This window comes from Haemorhous mexicanus, chromosome 4 (assembly GCF_027477595.1).
Source record: "Haemorhous mexicanus isolate bHaeMex1 chromosome 4, bHaeMex1.pri, whole genome shotgun sequence".
In the NCBI taxonomy this organism is placed as follows: domain Eukaryota; kingdom Metazoa; phylum Chordata; class Aves; order Passeriformes; family Fringillidae; genus Haemorhous; species Haemorhous mexicanus.
In genome coordinates this window covers 17,166,182-17,187,691 of record NC_082344.1, presented here as the reverse complement: position 1 = coordinate 17,187,691, position 21,510 = coordinate 17,166,182, and positions in this window count along the sequence as shown.

The window sequence follows — 21,510 nt, the reverse complement described above, 5'->3', positions numbered from 1 at the left end:
TTGTTTGGGAGTTTTTTTTTTTGTTGTTGTTTTTGTTTTTTTGGTTTTTTTTAAGATTGGCAGTTGACTATTTTGCGGTGGGAGCTCAAGAAGGATACAAATAAAATAAACCGCTGGTTGTTTGGGGACGTGAGCGGGCAGGGAGTTTCCACCGACCACTGGAGAGGCTCGGCTCATTCTAAATTAGGATGTTTCAACTTTCTCCGAGGCGGGCTACGCAGGGCTTTATTAACGGCAGAGTATTACCATTATTATGGGAAATAAACCGCTTTCCAAGAAGAAAACAGTGGATAAAATAAGACCCCGGCTAAGTCTCTAGAACAAATAGATAGACCCAATACCAGAATTGGTTCAAATTGAAACTCATTATCTGACGCGATAATTTCCATATCTAAACAGTCCAGAAACAATCACTTTTTTTTTTTTTTTTTTTTTTCTTCCCAAGGACCAGCAGAGCAAACCAGAGAATCGCTCATATGAGAGGGAAAAAGGGCCAGCTATTCTGGAGGAAATAAATAAACAATTCTATTTCGGAATAATTTTCTAAACAGAAAAGAAAAAATAAAGGAAAGAAAGAAAAAAAAAGAAGTTAGAGCAGGGTTTTATTCCTCTTTCGGCTTCCACAATGCCGGGGCGGGAGTAGGCAACGAGCCCGGCGCTCTGCGGCTGCCTCGGCGCGGCTGCCCCGGCTCTCCCTGGCCGGGGGACCGGGGGTGCCCATCGTCCACCGACACTTCTACCCCCATCTTTCCCGACTAGTTGTAAAGGCAGGAAGGGAAAGGCCGGTCGTTTCCCAGAGAGCTGACGCTGCCCTGCCGGCTCACGCCGTTACCATATCTCCGCGGGTTTTGCGGGACGGCGGGAAAGAAATCAAAATACCGCGGGGTCCGGATCACCGGGGTGGGGACTCTCCGGACCCCGGCAGGGGGTCTCCTCCCGCGCACCCTCAGCCCCTTTCCCCGGCTGCCACTCCGCCGGCCCCGCTCCCCAGCAGCCCGGTTCCGGCCCCTGCCCGCGCCCTCCCGAATGCCCCCGGGCTGCCGCGAGTGCTCTGGCGGTCCCCGGCCCCTTTTCCAGTTCACCGCAGCACCGACTGAGGCTTTCCAGTTAATTTAGTTCTGCACAGAGACCCAGCTGGCCACCAGTTGCAGTTGGCACCGTCAAAGTGGAATCGCAGGGAAAAGAGCCCAACGCTCTCCGCTTGGTTAGGCTGGTTTTGTCTGGGGTGCTGGAAGAAAGAGCAGGGGATTCACCACGAACTCACAGTCCCCCTTTTCGGGACATGTTTTGGAAGCCAAAGCCGGCTGGGCTCCCTCTCCTCCAGGAAAGGACTTTTTAGGAAGAGATTCAATAGCTAACCTCTGGATCGCTGCCACAGACAGCACGGTGAACAATTAAAAGACAAATGTCAGCTGGCTTCACGGGGCGCAAGGTTCCCCCCGTGCGCGGGGGCCTGGCCGAGATCAGCCTCAGTTTCAGCTCAGTCCTTCATGCAGGCAGGAATTTGTGACGGAACTGTATCAACTCCGGGAAACCGACATTTAAAGAGTGCTGCAGAATCATGTCCATAGGGAATGGGGCCAGCGGAGCTGCTCCCCGGCAGCCGCCCCTAGCTCGGGCCCGGGCCGAAACCCCCGCGGGGAGTAAGCAGTTGCGCACACGCGTGGGGAGTGGCGGGCGCCGGCTGCGCGGCCGCTGAGCTGGGCGACAGGGCCCCTGCCTAAGGGGTAAGAGACCGCCGCAGGCCGCTCCCGACAACTCCCTTCGCACACAGCTTTTGGCTTTCCTTTTTTTTTTGTCACAGAGCCCTCGGTTTTAAACCACAGTCCCTTCCGTGCGCGGGACTTCCAGGCTCAGCGGAAATAAAACCAGCTGTTTCTGGGATTTCCCGGCTCAGGGGAAATAGAGGCGGCTGGGTTTACCCTGCCTCGGTCCCTGTCATGTGCCTTCTCTAGGGTCCAGAAGATATCGCGGGAGAAGTTCCCGGTTGTGCAATCCCAGAGTGCCCAAAGCATCCTCCCTACTTTTCCAACGCCTCTACTTTGTCGAGGTATTTTGCAAAAGGAGCCCGCTGCGGTCCGTCTCCAGCCCAAGCGAGCGTCACCACGGACGGAGGAAAAAATTTTCTTCCCCGTGGAAGTGCCCCAGGCGCCGGACCATCTCCGCGCCCTGCAGTAGCCGTGGGACCACGAGACTGCGGGGAGGGAGGCAGGGGAGGTACGGGAAGCAAAAGAGGGGCCGGGGGCCACCCCACCCCCCGCGCCCCACTGCCGGCCAGCAGCTGCTGCCTGCGGGACGCATGCATAAGGCTGTGGACATATGGACGCGGGCAGGATCCGCACCGTAGTGCCGCAGGGGGATACAGGTTACAAGGGGAAGCCCACAGCCGGCGGGTGGGCTTGAGTGGCAGCTGGGAGGGGGTTAAGGAAGTGCTCTCCGCTCTCCGCGGGGTAACGAAGGGGTCGCTCTACTCGGGGCGTGTGCGCTGGGGGAAAGCCCAGTACGTAGGCCGCTGTCACCCGGTCCCCGACAAGGCCCTACACCAGCGCTGTCACAGCCCCGAGGCCTTCGGGCTCTCTCATTCTGACAGCAACTCCCGCCCAGAGCCCCCGGAGCAGGCAGCAAGGAAGGAAATGCCTCCACCCTGCCAGAGGGATGCCCAAACCGACAACCACGCGGGACAGCGCTACCATTTCAGCAAGCGATGGCTTCTCCCGCCCTTTCCCTCAAGCGTGGTCTCCCGTTGTCGCTCATCACGTCTCAGTGCTGTTAATTTTTAACGCTTCCCATTTAACACGCACGCCATCTTCCCTCCGCTCTCCCTCCGTTTGCTGCCATGATGTTGTTTCGTGCAAGACTTTTCGTTGTATCCCTACCAGCCTCCCCGAGGCTTTGCTTTAGGCACCCCTTCCCTCGGGACATGTGTCGTCCCTCAGGCCAGAGAACCCGGGGGTTAAAATGAGCGTGATGGGCTTTCGGCCCTGGCCCGGACACTGCGAGTCCCTTCTAGTATCGCGGCCGCGGGGAGAGGAACCGCTGGGAGAGGCGCTTGCTGTATGATCCACAGCTCAGAGTCGGCGTCGCTAGCCGCAAATTAAAAAGTGAGATGAACTGCTCCCTCCTAATTGCAGCTCCGCCTTTACCTTCTGCACCGATAGGTATTTCCCAGATACGCGTTTCTGGCGGCGTTTGCCAGCTGTCTCCAACAGCGGTTGCAAGTCTCCGTGAGGGATGCAAACATCTGCCGGGGAGGAGGAGGCGCTGCCGCGGGGAGCAGCTGGCACCCCACACTGCACCCGCACCGAGCACCCCACACTGCACCCGCACCGAGCCCGCACCGCACCCGCACCGAGCCCGGCAGCGGCTCCGCGCCCCAGCGAGCGTGTTGATAAGAATAAAGTTATTGATACAAGGGCACGAGCAGGCATCACCGCGCCTCTCCGTATCCCCCCGGGGTTCAAGCCTTGCTCAGAGGTCTGGGGCTTGAGGGAGGCCCTCGGCGGGGCCGGTCAGTGCCCGCGCTGCCCTCCGGGACCGGAGGGCTGCGGGGAGAGCCTGGCACCGGCCCCGCGGCAATAACCCGCTTCCGCACACACAAGTGCATCCCTGTAATAACGTCCTCGATCATTTATTAAAAGTCGTGTCAAGCGAGCCCATATAATTCATCTTTATGCAAATACATCAATGTCAAACCATTAGTGTATTGCTCAGTTTTTTTATTAAAGTGCATTCTTTTTAATTCAGCTCAGTAAAATATGAGCCCTATTGCTCAAGAATTATAGCAACTATTAGAGTAACATATGGGCAACATGCACTCAGAAAATAAAAATCAACAGATAAAGTGGCAGGGTCACAACGGGGAGCAAACACTTAACAAAATGGCAGCCGGGTAATAGATTTTCCGCCCTCGCCCCCGGCTCTGGGGTGTCAGGAGGAGCCCCCCGGCACGACGGTGGGGCGGCCGTGCCCAGAGCCCACAGCCATCCCCCCCCGGCTCCGACGCCAGTACCTTCCCCGGTCCCTTCCCGGCCGGGACTGCGGGAGCGCAGCCCTGCCCCACAGACACGCACCTCCGCACCGCCCCCTTCCGCACCTCCCAAGTCTATCCCGGATTTAATGAGAGAGTTGCCCGCATCCTCATCACCCCAGCATGGTAATTGAGCAGATCTATTAACTTGTTACACTAGATTTGTTTAAAGAGACTATTACACAGTCATTTAATCAATTTGTTACACTGGAGGTCCTGACTTATGAGACACTTGCCGTATGATTCCTTAATGACTGAATTAATTTGTTTTAATAAAACCAACATTGTGTACAAGTACATTTCGAGAAATGTAATTTTGGAGACGGAACAGTCCAATGCTTCATCTGATTAAGTCTTTTCGATGGTTTATCAAAGTCGGGAGTTGCCGTCATAAACTGCATGTATTGGGTATTTTTCTTTTTTATAGCGTCATTAATTTAATATGGATCATTAGTTCTTTATACACATGCATGTTCTGACAAATGTACCCAATGAATAATGCACCTAATGTGTTTGGGCTCAAATGCATCACGCCATAAACAGAAACTGCTGCAAAATAAATAACAATAAACAATAATAACAACAACTAATATCGCAGCCGTCCCCTTCCCTCCCGTCCGGCTGCGCTCCGGGCCAGTTTCGGGCCGGAGGAGCCGGGGCGCTCCCACGCCCTCACGTCACACCGGGCTCGCGGCCACGGGAGCGCCGATAGATTTACGGTGAGTTAAGGTTATCCCGAGAGCAGAGATGTAGGACAAGAAAATCGGTTTTGCTCCTGATGGGAGCTGACGTGTGTGGAATAAGTGTAAATAAACACGAGGGTTCCCAAGAAAAGGAACTTGATGATATCGATTATGTAAAATAATCGCCGCATTAGAAATGTTAATGTACTATGGTAATGCACCGCAAACAGCCGGCGTGCGAGGGCCGGCGCTGCGCAGGGAAGGAAAGAGCAGCCTCGGGAAACGCTCAGGGAATCGGGACGGCCTCAGCAATACCGACAGCGTTACCTACAGTAGTGTCGCTGTCGCGGTGACGGGAGAGATGACCCCGCTGCGGCCCCTCGCTGGGCACCACGGGGGCTGCGGGCCCCCCACCCCCAGCCGGGATCCCCGCCCGGCCGGGGCATCGCCACACGCGGGGCCGTGCACGACGCCAAGAGCCAAAACGACTTCTGTACCGAACGTCCCAGGGTCTTAATATCCGTCAGAGAAGGCTCCTGAACAGATTGGTCTCATCTAAATCCTTGCACGCTGCCTTTGAAATTCCTCACCCTGAGAGTGTAGTTTGGTTTTAGTTTTTTAAAATAATTTCCGCCAATGACCTTGTGGTCCAGGAAGTCTGCTGGGCATCTACTTCTTCTTAGACACTGAGCATCTCCTTTTTTTTAAACATGAACATGTATTTCTCACACTCCAGTGGAACCTAAACTTCAGCCCAAAATGTGACACTGCTGCTACACCTTGTGCCTCCTGCCCCAGATGAGTGTCCACCGGCCCCACACGTTCCTCTGCAAACAGAAATCTCAGCTGCAGAGCCCACCAAGCAGCAGCAGCATTTTCCACACTGTAATCATCTGCACATAGCAGAACTTAAAAGTGAAACTCGAAGAGGTTTACTGCTCAAGAAAATAAAACGAGATGGTGAAAATACATCTTCAGAGCCGTTTTTCACCCTCCTCACATGGTTTCTCATAGATAAACTACCTTTTTCCCTCAAAGGTAGATGTTCTATCCACTTTATAATTGCAGGCAGCACACCCACCAGCAATGCGTGCAGGAGGTGTATTTAAGTAAATGGATTCAACCTTTTGGCCATTTTAACAGATGCTGCTTCTGACCACCCCAAAAAACTTGTTTAAAGTTAACAGCATTAAGCATTGGAGGTCACAAGGCCAATTCAAGGTCATTTCAATTCTGGCTAGAGGTTAATTAGATCACTGCATTAAAGCAAAAATGGACTATATTCAACTTTAATGAGGACAGGCAGGTTTTTTACACACTTCTTAAGTGCTCCCTTTATGATAAGGATATAGGGTATGTATTAGAGAGGAAATCTTGCTGTCAGTTCCACAAATCAAGTTACAGGAGTTACACTGGCAAGGCATAAATACAGCTCTTGGTTTGTTTGTACTCTTTTGTTATTTGCAAGATTGGACATCTGGGTTTCCTGCTACTCTTTCCTCTGTCCTCTCACAGAGAGCCCAGGGTTCCTCTGCTCTGAGGAACACGAGCCTCAATGTCCGAATGGGCACGCTGGAGGTGTGATCATTGAAGTCAGCAGGACTCATCGATGGTGAGGCACTTTCCCTGGACTGATACCGCCAGCTCACAGAGACAACAAGTCTCATTTGGAAAACTCCACAATACTTTGCTTAGGAATGCTGAACCAAATGGAAAGGCAGCTCCTGATCTGGCATGTGTTTGTGAGCTTTCATAATACTTTGCAATCTGCACTTGAAAAATCCAGATTTTTTTTTTTTTTTTCAAAAAAATCCAGATAGAAGGAAGAGACTATGGAAATGAAAGATCTTGGTCTGAACCCCATTATCCCTTCTGAGGGAAAGCAAAGACCTCTAACTGTCCCTCCTTTCTCCCATGCAATTCCCTGGCTGCAGGATACTTTTGTGAGAACTTCTCTCTGGATGGAGCTGTTCAGCTTTGAGTCAGCAACTACATCAGAGCTGAGCAGAGAGGACAGATATTCTTTTTTTAGCAAAATAGCCTCACTGATGGGCCTCTAGCTGATCAAGATTTTTATCCCTCATGCCTTCCCAAACTGGATACATAATTCCAATCTCCTTCATAGACACTCTCTGTGGGAGAACTTAACCTAAATTATGATTCCTAGGAGAAAAATGTGGCTTGGCAGATATTTTTTCCAGCAAAATCCTGCACTGTAGTGAAAATTCCTAATCAGTTCAACACATAAAATCAATCCAGAACATCAGGGTGGAAGTAAGGTTTTTATTGATTATTAAACTACAGGTATTGGATGAATCATGATGCACAAGGATAATGGTGTGGCTTATGCTCCCAATATGACCATTTCACCAAAACAATTGCCCGAGACCACTAGGACATACTCTAAAGCCCCCACTCTGACTCACCATGGAAGTGTGACTGGAGTCACCAGAAAAGACAAGCCATCTGAGGGCTGGGTGTTACTGAGACACAGGCAAGCTGGAGCACCAGGCAAGTCACCAGAGGGAAAGAAGTGAAGAAGAGAGAGCTGGGGAGCTTATGTGCCAGACAAAACAATAAAAACTCTGAATTATCAGTTTGCAGCAACTGGTCACTAATGTTATTTTCATCTTAAAAGAAGAGAGTGTGAATAGTGCAACAATACCTAGTGAGGTACCCTCAAAAGAAACAGCCTGGAAATAGCCCCTTCTTCACATACCTCTGGGTACCAAAAACATCTACCGAAATCAGGATTGGGTTGTTAGTTATTTATGATCACCAAAAGGGCTACATTTATTGGATAATTTATTTATAATGAATAATTCAACCAGTTTTATATGGAAGAGTCTCATTCCCTCGGGCTGCTCACTTGGGAGGCAGCAAGGCTGTATCACTACATATTTTTCAGAGAGCCTTCAATTCCTAAATCTGCTTGTTCTGTTACTTGAGTTACAACACAATCACCAAATTCCAAGCTATTTTATGTATATATTTTTCTGTCTTGATATGGTGATTTCTGACTCTCACAGCTTCCAACTACAGCATAAAATATCAGTAGGAGAGAGGCTTGCTCTTGTAGCATTTTGGGGTTTGCCCTGTATTTTTAAATTAATTGCTTTATTAAAACAGTATTTTATGTTACATGAAGTGCTTTATTAAAATGGTATTATTGGTACATGCTGCTGGTGTCCTGCTATCCCTGCATGCTACATCACTGTTTCCTCATGCTCTCCCCCCAAAACTACCCTGAGACTCTCATCTTACCCTGAGACCCTTTGCAGACCAGAGTTAGCTGTTGACTGGGCCAGCCAAATTCTTCCCCACTATTTCCACCAGGATTAATCCAAATGAGGACCCACCTTCTGTTTTCCCTGTAGTGCAGGTGATTCAGACACAAGCCATGGATTGCACCCTCACTGGACTTTGCTTCCCAGTCATCTTAGCTTACCAATAAGCTTATAAAGAAGTTCACTTCATTTTTTGGGAGTTTGTTTTTTTTCTTATTTAAATGACATCGTACTCCCAGTCAATATCCCACTGGAAGAGGAACTCTATGATCCATCTTCTCAAGAAAGAAATATTTATAGAAGACTGTTGCTTGGTTTCTTTCTGTGGTTTAAGCTTTTTTTTTTTCACAAAATTTTCCAAGATCTACCTCCCACAATTAAAAAAAAATAAAAAAAAATTATACTTGCCATGGACAACTGTGCAATAAATAAACAAATAAGCCAAGCAGTCATGAATCTGATTCTCTGCTAGGAAAAACTATCCTTGTTTAGTCAGATCACCTCCTGAGGACCTTGGCAATTGTCTTTTTTCTGGGGGCTGACAAGCTCCTGACCAGATACTCCAACAATACCTTTCTATTTTGGTAGAAATATCTTCCATTGGAAAAAAAAGTTCCCAGGTCTAATATATATACATACATACATACATACATACATACATACATACATACATATATATATATATATATATAAATGTATGCATGTAAGTATGTATGTATAATGTATGCGTAAATATATAAAATATGTGTGTATGTAAAATAAACCTTTACCTATCCAGGCATATCCCTGTACACATCTTTATTTGAATAGCTGTTAATCGCTGATGTTCCCCAAGGAGACTAGCAGAAAGAATGTCAGGGGCCCTGCTCATAACCCAGCAGAATACCTGACTATTTTAAGGTACTCTGGAGCTGCATGAATCAGAAAGAAAACAGCTCCCCCTACCCATTTTATTAGAAGGTAATAAAATCTGGTGGTGTCTCATTAAATTTAATGAGCCTTCATAAAATAACCATTACACTGTGGAGGTAATGAAAAGAATAACTATGATGGTTAGTAAATAAACCAGCAAGGGTGATAGACGTCCCGATACCTATCAGTATCAAACAGGTAAATGACTGTCAGAGAGGATTATGGAGCCTTACACACCTTTTCATGCATTGATTCCTTCTTCTGTATCAGGTTTGAGGAATTTCTTTCCCCTTCCCATATGACAACAATGCCATTTGTTTTTATGGCCCCATGCTGCATGTGTAAAACCCTGAACAAATGAGTGCACAGGGATCCTTAAAAACTGCGTGCAAATTTCCATCAGAGGTCATGGGCTTGGTGCTTGTCCGTTTCTGAAGTTTCTTTTGAACTAGCCATCACTGCTGGAAATGTCACTGCAGAAGCCTCTTGGGAAAAACATTCTCATTTGGTATATATCAGCACTATCTCATTCTGTGCATTCTCTAATCATGGTACAGGCACTAAGATTTAAAAAAAATGGCCCAAAGTCAAAGTCTTTCTTACCTCGCTCATGCATACCTAAGAAATAAAAGAATGAATCTAATTATAGGATCAGCTCCACTCAGAGGTTAGGACTGCCCATAAAAAAGCAAGAAGACGGGCTGGTAGAGACGGGCACAAAACTCCAGAAGGTTGCTGCAGGAAATGCACCTTTTGCATTTCCCATTTCACTTGAAATGGCACAAGGAAAGATTTCATCACAGTGGGATTATTCACAGGAACAAGCAATGTGATCTGTGGGCTTATTTCTATACCAGTGCTTCCTTCTGAGATTCCTCTTGCTCCTGCTGAGTGTGACTGTACTACAGCACCACGCTCCTTTGTGAGAGGAGACTTTTGTACCAGTGTAGCAGCATGGGAAGCTTACCAACAAGCCCTTCGCTTACTCAAAAACCATTTCTTGGCAATTCACAGTCATTACTGTTATTTTATGGTAGAGGTGGTGCAATTTTTGTTGAATTATAAATATTGCATATCTATTTCCCCCCTCCCCAGCAGTTCCCAAAGACATCCAAACCCACAGTGTGATTGCTCCCTAATCTAGTTGAGGTGATGAAATGGTGCCAAAGCTCTCACTGCAATTTCATTAGGATATTCATGAGTCGCACTTTTGCAGTGTTGCAGAAACAACACAAATTGGTTTGTGAATTGTGAACTCCCCCTTCTTTGCCATCATCATCATCTTTTTCTTCAGAATCATAAATTGTGGATTATCAAGGTAGGTGTGCTTGGGTGATTTTGGGACTCAGCTGCTGAAGTTTGTTAATGCACATCTCTGGGTCTCCCTGTGGTTTTCCCCTTGCCTGGCATCCGTGTGGAAGTGCTTTGTTAGCAGAGGAGCGGGAAGGGCAGCCATTGTGGGGCTTCTGGCTCTGCCAGCCGGCTGCACTCCCACTGCTCTGTTTCCTCACCAACAGCAGGTATAACCACGTCACTGGCAAAAATGCTTACATGCAACAGGCACAGGCAGTTGCATATTTCCAATGACAAGTACTGGAGATGAGCCACTTTGTAGCCTTGGCAGGCATAGATGTCCACTGCTGGTGCTGACATCCTGCTGGTGGTAGGTAGTCACCTGAAACTCAAGTTACCTAAAGCAATAGGCAACAATGTTCCACTTCCCTCTAGGATTCCTGGGACATGCTTCTAAAGGTCTTCTCTGACCCGCCAGGAAAGTGTCTGATATTTATGGGTGGTACCTGCCTGTCCCAGCTGATGGGATATTTTGTGTTCAGAAACTGCAGCAGAATTTGAGGGAGGGTTCTCCCTGCAGCTTGGCAATAAATTTGGATGCTGGGTCTCCCTGTGGCTTTAGAGCAGGCAATGTATTTGCAGATGACACCCCAGGCCCTGCCTTGTGCAACCACCATCATTAAACAACAGAGAGGGGCAGTACCCACTCCCTGAGCATATGCAGCTGAATTTCACAATAAGACAGCTGCTTTTAAGCATGTTCCACTTTAACTACACATCCAAAGAGACCTATTAGTTAACTTAGCATGGGCTGCAGTTACATCTCTTACAGGGAAATCACTCCTGTATCCATGGGATATTACTCTGGTACCACATTTGGAAAACATGAGGAGCTCCCCAGCTCCATGGTGGGCATTGATGAGATGGGGAGATGGGAATGCTGCTTCTGGGGAAGGTCTGTCACAGCTCACAGTCCTCCTCTGTGCAACCCAAACCTCTTAGGAACACAGGATATGAAATATATTTGAAATGGCAGACTTTCACATGGAACTCAATTTAATTTTTCTGTGGAAAGATCAGTTTAGACTCACATTGTTCACATGAAATAATGAAACATTACTGATTTAATTAGCGCTCGGTTTTCAGTCTGTACTTTCTATATTGTTGAAATTGCATTTTGCGTGGGACAAAACTATCAATAGATAAAGCAATTTAAAAGGCACGTCTATAGAATATATTCTCTTCCCCTTTTCTTTTGCTAGTTTCAATTCATTGCTCAATTTAGGTATGGAAATAATGTTTGTCAAAGATTTCCTGACACGTGATTTACAGGAAAAAAAAAAAAGAAGATGTTGGAAGAATGGTAGGAAAAAACATCAGGGCATCTCCTGCTTGTACTTCTAACCCATTTATGGTACAATATACAGATAATCCAATCTACTGCTGAAAACAAGGTTTGTGCAGTTATGCTCCACTACTTCACAATGCTTCGCTTAAAACTTGATAGTTTTCTCATATTTTCTTTCTCCTTGAACTGACAAAGTGGATTGGGCAGGTTCTAGCTGACAGAAATAACTTCACTCCTGAGCATTAGCTCTCTGATGTTTTACATGGAGGCTGCGAGTTCAATTTAAGGAAAACAGGGAGTCAGTTTGTGAGATCCCCACATGTCCCTGAGGGCAGGGCAGGGAGCAAGCCCCACTTCTGGGCCCCAGAGTGGAACAGGAATGGGAAAGGGGTCTGATCTCCAGGGTCCACTCAAAATCACAGAGTCACGGAATGGTTAGGTTTGGAAGGGACCACAGTGGTCCAGCCTTCCTGCTCAAGCAGGGTCATGCCAGAGCATATGGCACAGGATTGCATCCAGGTGGTCCTTGATGATTAATATGCCCAGTGAGATATTCATGTCCACACCATCTCTGGACAATCTGTTCCAGTGCTATGTCCCAGTCCCTGCACAGAAAGAAGTTCTTCCTCATGTTCAGGTGGAACTTCCTGTGCATCAATTTCTGCCTGTTCCTCTTGCCCTGTTGCTTGGCACCACTGAGCAGAGCCTGGTCCATCCTCCTGGCATCCCTCCTTCAGATACTGACAGACACCGATGAGGTCTCCTCTCAGTCATCTCCTCTTGAGGTTGAACAGGCACAGCCTTAATCATCTTTCTTGCTCTTCACTGGACCTGGTCGAGGAGCTCCATGTCTTTCTTGTGCTGAGGAGCCCAGGACTGGACACAGCACTCTAGGTAAGGCCTCACTAGGGCTGAACAGAGGGGCAGGATCACTGGCAATGCTTCTTCTAATGTTCCCCGGGACACCATTGTCCTTCTTGGGCACAAGGACTCACTTCTGGCTCATAGAAAGCCGTTGTCCACCAGGACTCCCAGGTCCTTCTCCACATAGCTGCTTCTCAGGAGGTGGCCCCCAGCCTGTGCTGGCGCTAGGAGCAGGATCCAGCACTTGCCTTTGTTGCATTTCAGACAGTTCTTTTCTGCTCATCTCTCCAAACTGCCGAGGTCCTTCTGTAGGGCTGCACATCCCTCTGAGGTATCAGTCACTCCTCTCAGCTTTGTGTCATCTTGCTGAGGAGGCCTCTGCCCCATTGTCCAAGTCATTGGTGAGCAGGTTAAACAATACTGGGCCCAGTATTGAACTGTGGGGGACGCCACTATGGACAGACTTCCAACGGGACCCTGTGCTACAGATTATGACCCTCTGAGATCAGTCAGTCAGCTCAATCCACCTGACTGTCCACTCATCCAGCCCACAATTCCTTAGTTTGCCTCTGAGAATGTTGTGAGAGATGGTGTCAAAACCCTTGCTGAAGTTGAGTTAGACAATGTCCACTGCTGTCCCCTTGTCTGTCCAGGCAGTTGTTCCATCACAAAATGCAACCAGGCTGGTCAAGTGTAATTTACCTTTCATGAATCCACATTGGCTACCCTGATCCCCTTCTTGTCATTCATGTGGACAGCGATGGCTTTCAGAATTAACTGTTCCTTCACTTTCCCAGGGATTGGGATGAGACTGACTGTCCAGTAGTACCCTGGGTCCAGCTTCCAGCCCTATTTGGTGGCTGGAGACACATTTGCTTTCTTCCTCAGGCACCTCTCCTGATCACCAGAGTTGATTGTGAGCAGCTTTACTGCAGTGTCCATCAGCTCTCACAGCACGTGTGTATGCATCCCATCAGGACCCATCCATGTGGATGCCAAATTTATGTAGGTGTTCTTGAACCCAATTCTTCCTGGCCAAGGTGAAGTCTTCCTTCCAGTATTCTTCTTTCCCTGGTCTCCTGGGTCAAAGATTGCTGAGGGCTGGCCTTGTTAGTGAAGGTTGATGCAAAGAAAAGCGTTTGGTAACTTTGTGTTCTCTGTGTCCTCTCTTACCAGGTTCCCCTCCACCATTTAGTAATGGGCCCACAATACCCTTAGTTTTCCAAACACTCACTCCAAGCAACATTCTCAGAAAAGAGCTAAACAAACACAACCAGAATTGTGACTTCTGTTTTTTTTCCTCATTCATGAAAAAAGCCTGAAATGTATTTTTTGCTACTCACTTAAGGGTTAGTTGTCTCCCTGAAGGGGCAGATGAGAAGTAACTGAAGTGCACCCAGGAATGAGAGCTCGGCACTTAGTTGGACAGCTCTCAGCAGGGTCAGTGATTTTGACTCACAAACCCTACCAGACAACTGAGACAATTCTGCCAGTTTTCTAGCACAAAGTGAGGCATGAAGCGTGCTATGCCCCAACTCGAGGCACATGGGGTGAAAACTGAAATAATCCTACTAACTTTACTGGCATAATATGAATAGTGAAGTGATTCCAAATGAGGACTTAGCCCCCCAGAATACAAAATCCTTGAAAACGTACACCCTTGATTTAAGGGTATAATCCAGTCATGGACCACATCATCTTATAGATGACCATTGCATCATTGCTGGCAAAATCAGATTATTTGGACAATAATTTATGTTGATACTGATATTTGTGCAAGAATGTCAGCACTAGTTGTGTTTCACTGCTAGAGCCACAGGATTATTCTGTCAGCACCAACAGGGACTAGGGGAAGCTTTCCCTAGAGCAAGGGTTTTTCATTGTCTTGTTTGCAGTAAAGAAGCCTTTTTGAGCAAGCTGACATCCACCCTAAATTACTTCCCTGTGTAGAGTGTCTGTGCTGTACAGTAGGAGACTGCTTATTTTTCATATTGATTTACACAAGACAGGGTAGTGAACATACAATTAATTAATAGTTGACTTCATTGGAAGCCAGCTGTTGGCCCCATAATTTACAATGGGAACAAATTCAGAATAAGAAGAATTATTCTTTTAGAAACTGTATTTCTGTGTTTTAAAGGTCAAATCCACTTCCACTAAGGTTGGTGGAGACCCTCATGATCTGGAAGTGATGCTATGTGCTGATGCACACCACCACGAGTTTCATGTCTTACTGAAAGAATGACTTTTATGGTACATGTTATCCTTAGCTTAGTCACAGGCATTTTCCCCAGGCCAAATCAGAAATGGTACTGTTAAGTCTGCATATCTCTGTCCAACTTTGCTCCTGAAATAAGTCCAATCCCACAAACATTTCTTTTAAAATTTCTGGGTTACTAAACTAAAACTTTCTACTGCTTCTCTTTGAATTTTATTTGTTTCTATGTGCCATGAAATAAATCCATGCAACACAGCTTGGCTCCACAACCAATGAATTAATTTATTGACAGAGCCTTCCTCAATATATTGGGTCAGATATTAAACAGTATTTAATTTGATGATACCCTTGAAGCTAAAATATGGATATTATTTCCATGTTGTCATATCAGGAATTCATCCTGGAGGGTCATGAACTAATACTTTCTGTATGTTTTGAACATGCTTTTCTCAGCCTCTCTGAAGCACTAGGAAGTTAAATGCTTGCACTGCAAACAAACCGGCCTCTGTTCCCAGGCCTGACAACCTGAAGGGTGACCATTACTTCACACATTCTTTTTCCTGGTGTCAAATACACTGTGGGGAATATTGGAAAGAAGATAAGAGAAGAATGCACATTTTGCAGGACAGAATGCCAACATCTGACACTGAGGAAATGAAATCTGGCAGAGTCTCAGGAGTTGGCAAAGAAAACCTAATGATCCCAAGTTACCTTACAAACAAGCTTGTTCCTGTGCAACTTTGCCTTCCAGGATCTTTAACATGAAATATAAGATGCTTGTGTCTTCCTGAAGGACCTGTCACGCACAGCAGCACATCAAGGCCAGGTTTTGTTATTCTCTGAAGCAGCCAGTGGTTTAATAACTTCTTCATGTGGCTGTTTCTGAGGGTGGGTTGAGAAGAGGATGAAATCCTGTCAAGGAGGACTGAGGAGCTCCTGAAGGTTTTTAGATTTACTTTGTAGACTCAAAAGTGCTGGAAGTCTTGCAGGACATTTGGATCAGTGTCTGTGCTTCAGATCTCACCCCAGATAGGTTTGGACCCAGAGGACATTGTCTGGCTTGTCTGCAGGCAGGCTACCTTCAGTTCAGCTCAAGCAGGAGCCTAAAACTGAAGCAGGAGGCCTGCAGATCCCCTCGTCTTTGGGGAGGAGTGGCTGGATGTGTACATGGATCCAGCAAGGCTGTGGGACAGCCAGTGGAGCCAAGTACAACAGTCACAATAACAATCAGAGAATCCACATGATTAAAAGGAAAGATTCTCAGAGTTAGTATCCGGATGAGCAGCTGGGTCACAGACGGAATGAACCCAGAGAGAATGGGGTAGGATTTTAAGTAACTTTTTAAGTGCCTGGCTACACATGAATGCCACTGCTTTCTGGGGAAGAATATGCATGTTCTTGCCATTTGTATTGTTATTTTTGCATGTTTAACAGTGTTGCTCATCAAAAAGTTTAAACCTTGAGGCAATGTGGAGAGCCAATTTCTTCTCTGACTTTTGTGGATTCTGTGTTGGCCTGAATTGTGGTAAAGTGATGCTGCTTGCTCACTAGTCCCACGATTACAGTGCCAGCCTCTGGGTAAGAGCGCCATTACAGGACAGCCCCTTAGGCTGCGGGGCCTGGCTGGAGAATAGGAAGGGAAACGGATCCGTATCCTTCTGCTTTGACCTACAGCTCTGTGAAAATCAGCTCCACTTCTACTTATCACAGTGTAAGAACATGAGAAGAAATTATCTTTCATTGCCATGAAAAGTTTCTATCAATTCGCAGAACCTGAACAGAAAAAGGAGGTCTAGAAAGACCTTTTAAAATCCTTCTGAGGTGCTTGGTTTGGGGCACAGTAGATAGCAGAGGTGCTGCGCCTAAAGGAGATTTCTTGATGCATCCAAAGGTTGCTGAATCAACTTCTCTTCATGAGTTCATCTCAGAAAGGCTTCCCTTTGAGCAAGAAAATGAGGGGAACTTGTGGTTTTGTCTTCCCCAGCCAGCTGAAAGACTTACTTATAATAATAATGATGATTTTATAATCATCAACCATTAATCATTTTAACAATGATTATTTTATAAACATTAGCAATGAAAATGGGGTTAATAACAAAGGAAAGGAACTTCCTTGCAAATGAGATTAATAACAACAACTCAAATCCAGAATTCCTGTATGCCAGTTCAGAGCCTGTGGCTCTTATTCATCTCATTAATGTAAAGCAGACTTTTGTTTAGAAAAGTATGAGACCAAAGCCAATGTTTTGACATTTGTGTTGTTATCCTTTATTTGGTGACTGTTTTCTGGTATTGGAATCATGCTACTTGCTTTCACTGCTTTAGGTTCTTTACTGTTCTTACTCCAGCCCTCATTTTAGGGATTTTGTATTATTTAAACAAACAAGAGATATAAGACTGCTTCCTCTCAGAAGCCCAACCTCAGATAGGACATGTGGCTCTTTTGGATAAGTCTTGCAGTGACTGAACTGCCCTTTTTCTGTGGAGAGGCAATAACAATTCACAGTAGCATAAGGCTGTTTGCTGTCAGCCTGACAGGTGCACAATGTTGGGATATCTGATTTGCCAAAAACACTTCATAATATGATGAAGATGAAAACACTTCACAAATTTCAACTACTCACATGCTGCATCCTCCTCTGCTCCTCCCAGGGCTTGCCTTGGGTATTGGAGAGCGGAGCCCACAGCTCTGGCAGCAGGTTTGCAGCTTCATTCACTTGCTCTCCAAACCTATACGCTCTTGACCAGGCCATGGGAAAGTGGGGTGAGATGAAGGAAAAAAAGGCAAAGATGTCAAAGTAAAGGCAAATCTTACTGAAATCAATCACACACAGAGTACATCCTCAGTACATCCTCAGTACTCAGTACATCCTCACACTCACAGAAAAAAAAAGGTTAATATTTGCTTAATATTTTCAATGTGGTCACATTCTTTTTCATTGGAAGCATTTATTTCTTTAAAACATATTTCATTTGATTGAAAAAAAAACCAACCCTTGATAATGAATGAAATACCTAACTTTTGGTCAGGAATAACATTCTGTTCAACCACATAAGACTTTTGATGGATCATTTATCATCTGATGAAAAATAAAGTCCCTTTGGTTTTGACTTATTCAAAATACACTTTTAATGCCCTACAGCACAAGGAAATTGAAAGAAGGCCTAGTGTGCATTTTAACTACAATATTTACTCCTGAAAACACTCATTCTGGAAGAAAAGCTGAGTATCTAAGTGTTCTGCTTAAGCTTTGTGTTGCTCTGTATCACATTCTTCAGGTTTTCTTGAATTATTTTTTCACATGATTTTGAATGCCCATGCATACCCACAGAAACACCACCAATACCCTCCACACAGCCAAAATGATTTCTGGTGGCTCCCTGTGCACTTCTGGTAAAGGACTAAATCCAAGACTCCTGCTGGGCAGGGAAAACTAAGTGCAAAACCACTGACAAAAGCCAAAATGATGGCAGGGCATTGGAGACGAGGGCCATCAGACCCTTTTGGGAGGATGCCATAAAGAGACGCTGAGTGCTCATCGCTAAGATAAAGGGCAGTGAATGCAGGGCCACAGGCAGGACATACCTATGAGGGCAGCAATGACCAGGGAGCTGCTGGATGCGAGCTGAGCTCTGGATCATGCTGATAATGTGGGAGTTTTCCCGGCCTCTCTCTTCCTTTGCAAGATAGATTTTCTTCTGATTGTTCAATTGTTGTTCATATTAGATCATCAATGATGATGATCCCCCACTGATTTACAATTGACCAGGGAGCGCACTCCCTAACCTGGGCATTTTTCCTCAGCACCAAACCTTTATCTGTAATGCAGTGGAAGAGAAACATCTGAAAAATTTACCCAGGGTTTTGTTAGTCTTCCTGGCTTGTTTTGCTTTCTCTCCCATCAACAAAAGAGTTGTCAAAAGTAATGTTTATAATAATTTAACGGATTATTTGCTTATTAGATATTAATCATTCTGCTGTGGCCAGGGTCCATGCTGGTGCTCCTCTACTAGAACAGTGATTCTGATCTCAATTAGATTATGTCTCTCTCCTTTACCTCCCCATAAATCATTCCAGCAAACTGAAATTAACAGCTACTGGAGCGCATTAATAATCTGCCTCACACATTGGAAAATGCATTAGCCGGAACCCTCCCATCACTCTGACTGTTAAGCACATCATTTTGTTTATGAAATATAAACATTTCATGGAAGAGCTCTCCCACATTTCTCTGGGCCTTGTGACAGCTAAAATGATTGCCCACAATTGCCAGTCAGTCAAGCGCCCAAATAAAGTTTGTTTAAAGCCATGGTTCTGTGACTGCTCTATTTTCTCAAGCACTAAAAAACCCATGTTTAAAATAAAACTCCTCTTTATATGGGAAGAAAGGAAAAAGAATAGCTGTGCATCCGTCGGAGTTGTACGGAGACAGATGTAAACTTTGCAAAGGCTCTGTGGTTTCAATATTTGGTTTAGCTTCACAGAGGAGGAAGTGCTGCCAAATTCTTTGTAAAATAAAGCTCCAGAATAATGATTTTTAGGATGATCTAATTAAAACATTTCATTTCTGACAAACTGACATTTTGATCAACTTGCCAAGTAACATTCCAACTTGCATCTTAAAAGCTCAGTGTCTTATTGTAAAGCATGTTGAAATAGAATACTACGGTGCCCCCCCAACCTAGGAGTTAAATTTCAAAATGAAATATGAAAATGTAGCATGCAAAGAACATTGATGCAGCATGCTATGTCAACACTGGGCTTTCTGGAGGTTTGCTTGCAAAGCAAAAACCAGCCCATAATTAAATTGCTTCCAAGCTTGCTAGCCACATAGCTCAGGAGCAATACTTCCACCCATTGCCTCTTCCATCCAACCCCAACATTCAGATTTGTCACCAGCTGGGAGTTGGGGTTTTTGTTTCTCTCTTGCATGTGCACTGGCAGTGCAGGAACACAGGCAGGCCCACAGTGACAGTATTTCTCTTCTCGGAAGTGAAAAGTCCAAGTTTTTTGGGAATGTAGATTGTTTTCACCTAATCTTGGATGCATTTGCACATCAATACTGTCAGTATCTTGAATATATTGATAACAGCGCTACCTTAACCCAAAAGATTTGATCCTCGGCTGCTGCTAGGTTAAAGATCATATAGACTGAATTAAGCAGCAAACCCCAGAGAATCTACCCATGAAACTTAACACTAAATCTTACAGGGTCTTTAAACTGGTATGTGTAGTTTACAAGGAATTCATGTCCGTCTACTTGCAACAACAAAACCAGGATAGCACCTGCTGTATAATGCATAAATAAAAACCTCACACCCAACTCTATTCAGCAGTCAGAGGAAGTGGTTGCAAATAAGCAACATTGGCATCACCTTCACTTTCACCTTTGCCAAGCTCTTGGTCTGAAAATGAGCATTAAAACTGTAATTAAACTCTGCATTAAAATAGTTAGGCACCTGTGACCACTTTTGCTAGCTGGGAGGCCTGGTGTCCACATACTTTCTCATCTGTATCTGGGGAAGAAGTACTGAAGGCTTCGGCTGAGCAAGCTTCTTGAAATATGTGCTTGGGCTTCTGGGAGTGTGCTGCCCTCCCTAAAGCCAGGCTTTTGGGATGGCCTTTGCTGTATCAGAGCTCATGTGAGTTCAGCTGTTCAGGTGTTGGTATGAGAACAGAGTTTGCAGCTGTAAATTCCTAGGGGTACCGGCTGAGTCATTCTTACTGGGCTGTGGTCATCTGTGCACTGATAAGCAATAAATAATTCTAATGAATGGTAGTATTTTTTAAATACAAGAACGAGCCTATTTAAGATTTAGCTGCATTTTGTTTATTATTCTCAAAATGCATTTGCAGCATATAGAGTAACGTCTCCAGAGGGCTGTTCTGCCATGGAATATTATGCGACTCCCTATCAATAAATGACACAGCTTTTTATATGTTTGAAGTAAAAGAAATTGCTGTTCCTTGTGGAATTAGGCAATAAATTGTCTAATTATTTTGTTAAGTGTCACTACTAGAAGAAAAACATTACTGGAGCTTTACAGGCAAATCTCATCTGAACTGAGGGTGAAATTCTGGGAAAGAGCATATATGCTCTATATCTGCACCATATCGAAGTACTAAACTCCTAATAAAAATGCCCTTGGGGAAAATTAAATTTGTTTCTTTATCAGTAGCTTGGCCTAATTTTTTCATACTTATATTTTTGCTGCCTCATAATTTTTGATCTCTCCCTGGCTTCCTCCATGGTGCTGATGCATCTTGGCAGAGCCAGGCTAGCAGAAGGCTGAGGGGAAGCTCCCAGTGTGCACTGATCTTTTGTAAAACAAGGGGCTTTGGAGCCCCACAGTCCTGTGCACACACTGTGAAGTGTCTTTTGTTATGAGGAGCAGGAATTATAGCACCTGTGAGGTAATAAAGCAAATAGCATCCTTCCTAGTTGAGATATAATGCTGAAACCTGGAATTTGGGGTGCTTGATACCTCAGGGCGACCTTCTATTTACTCCCTGTAATGGTGCTGTCCCATGGATCTTTCCCAAGTTAGCAAAATTCCCATAATTAGGGATGAAAATGAAGGCACTGTCCTTCACGACCTCTCCCAGTGATGGCAGCAGGGGCCTGTCAGCCTCCAGGCACTTAAGTGGAAATTCAAGCCCAAACTGCAAACCTCCTGCTCTAAGTGTGGCTGCCATTTCAGGAAGTTCAAGTGATGTTGTTCACCCAATTAAAAAGGCTGGGATGAAGGAAAACAGAAGGGAATAACTCTACTTCGACTTGAAGCTAGAGTCCCAGAGGTGCTAACTGTGTTTCTGATGGTGGTACAAGTGCAGTTGGATGGGAGAGGAGCCTGGGAGAGGACCTCTGGCAGCCCTG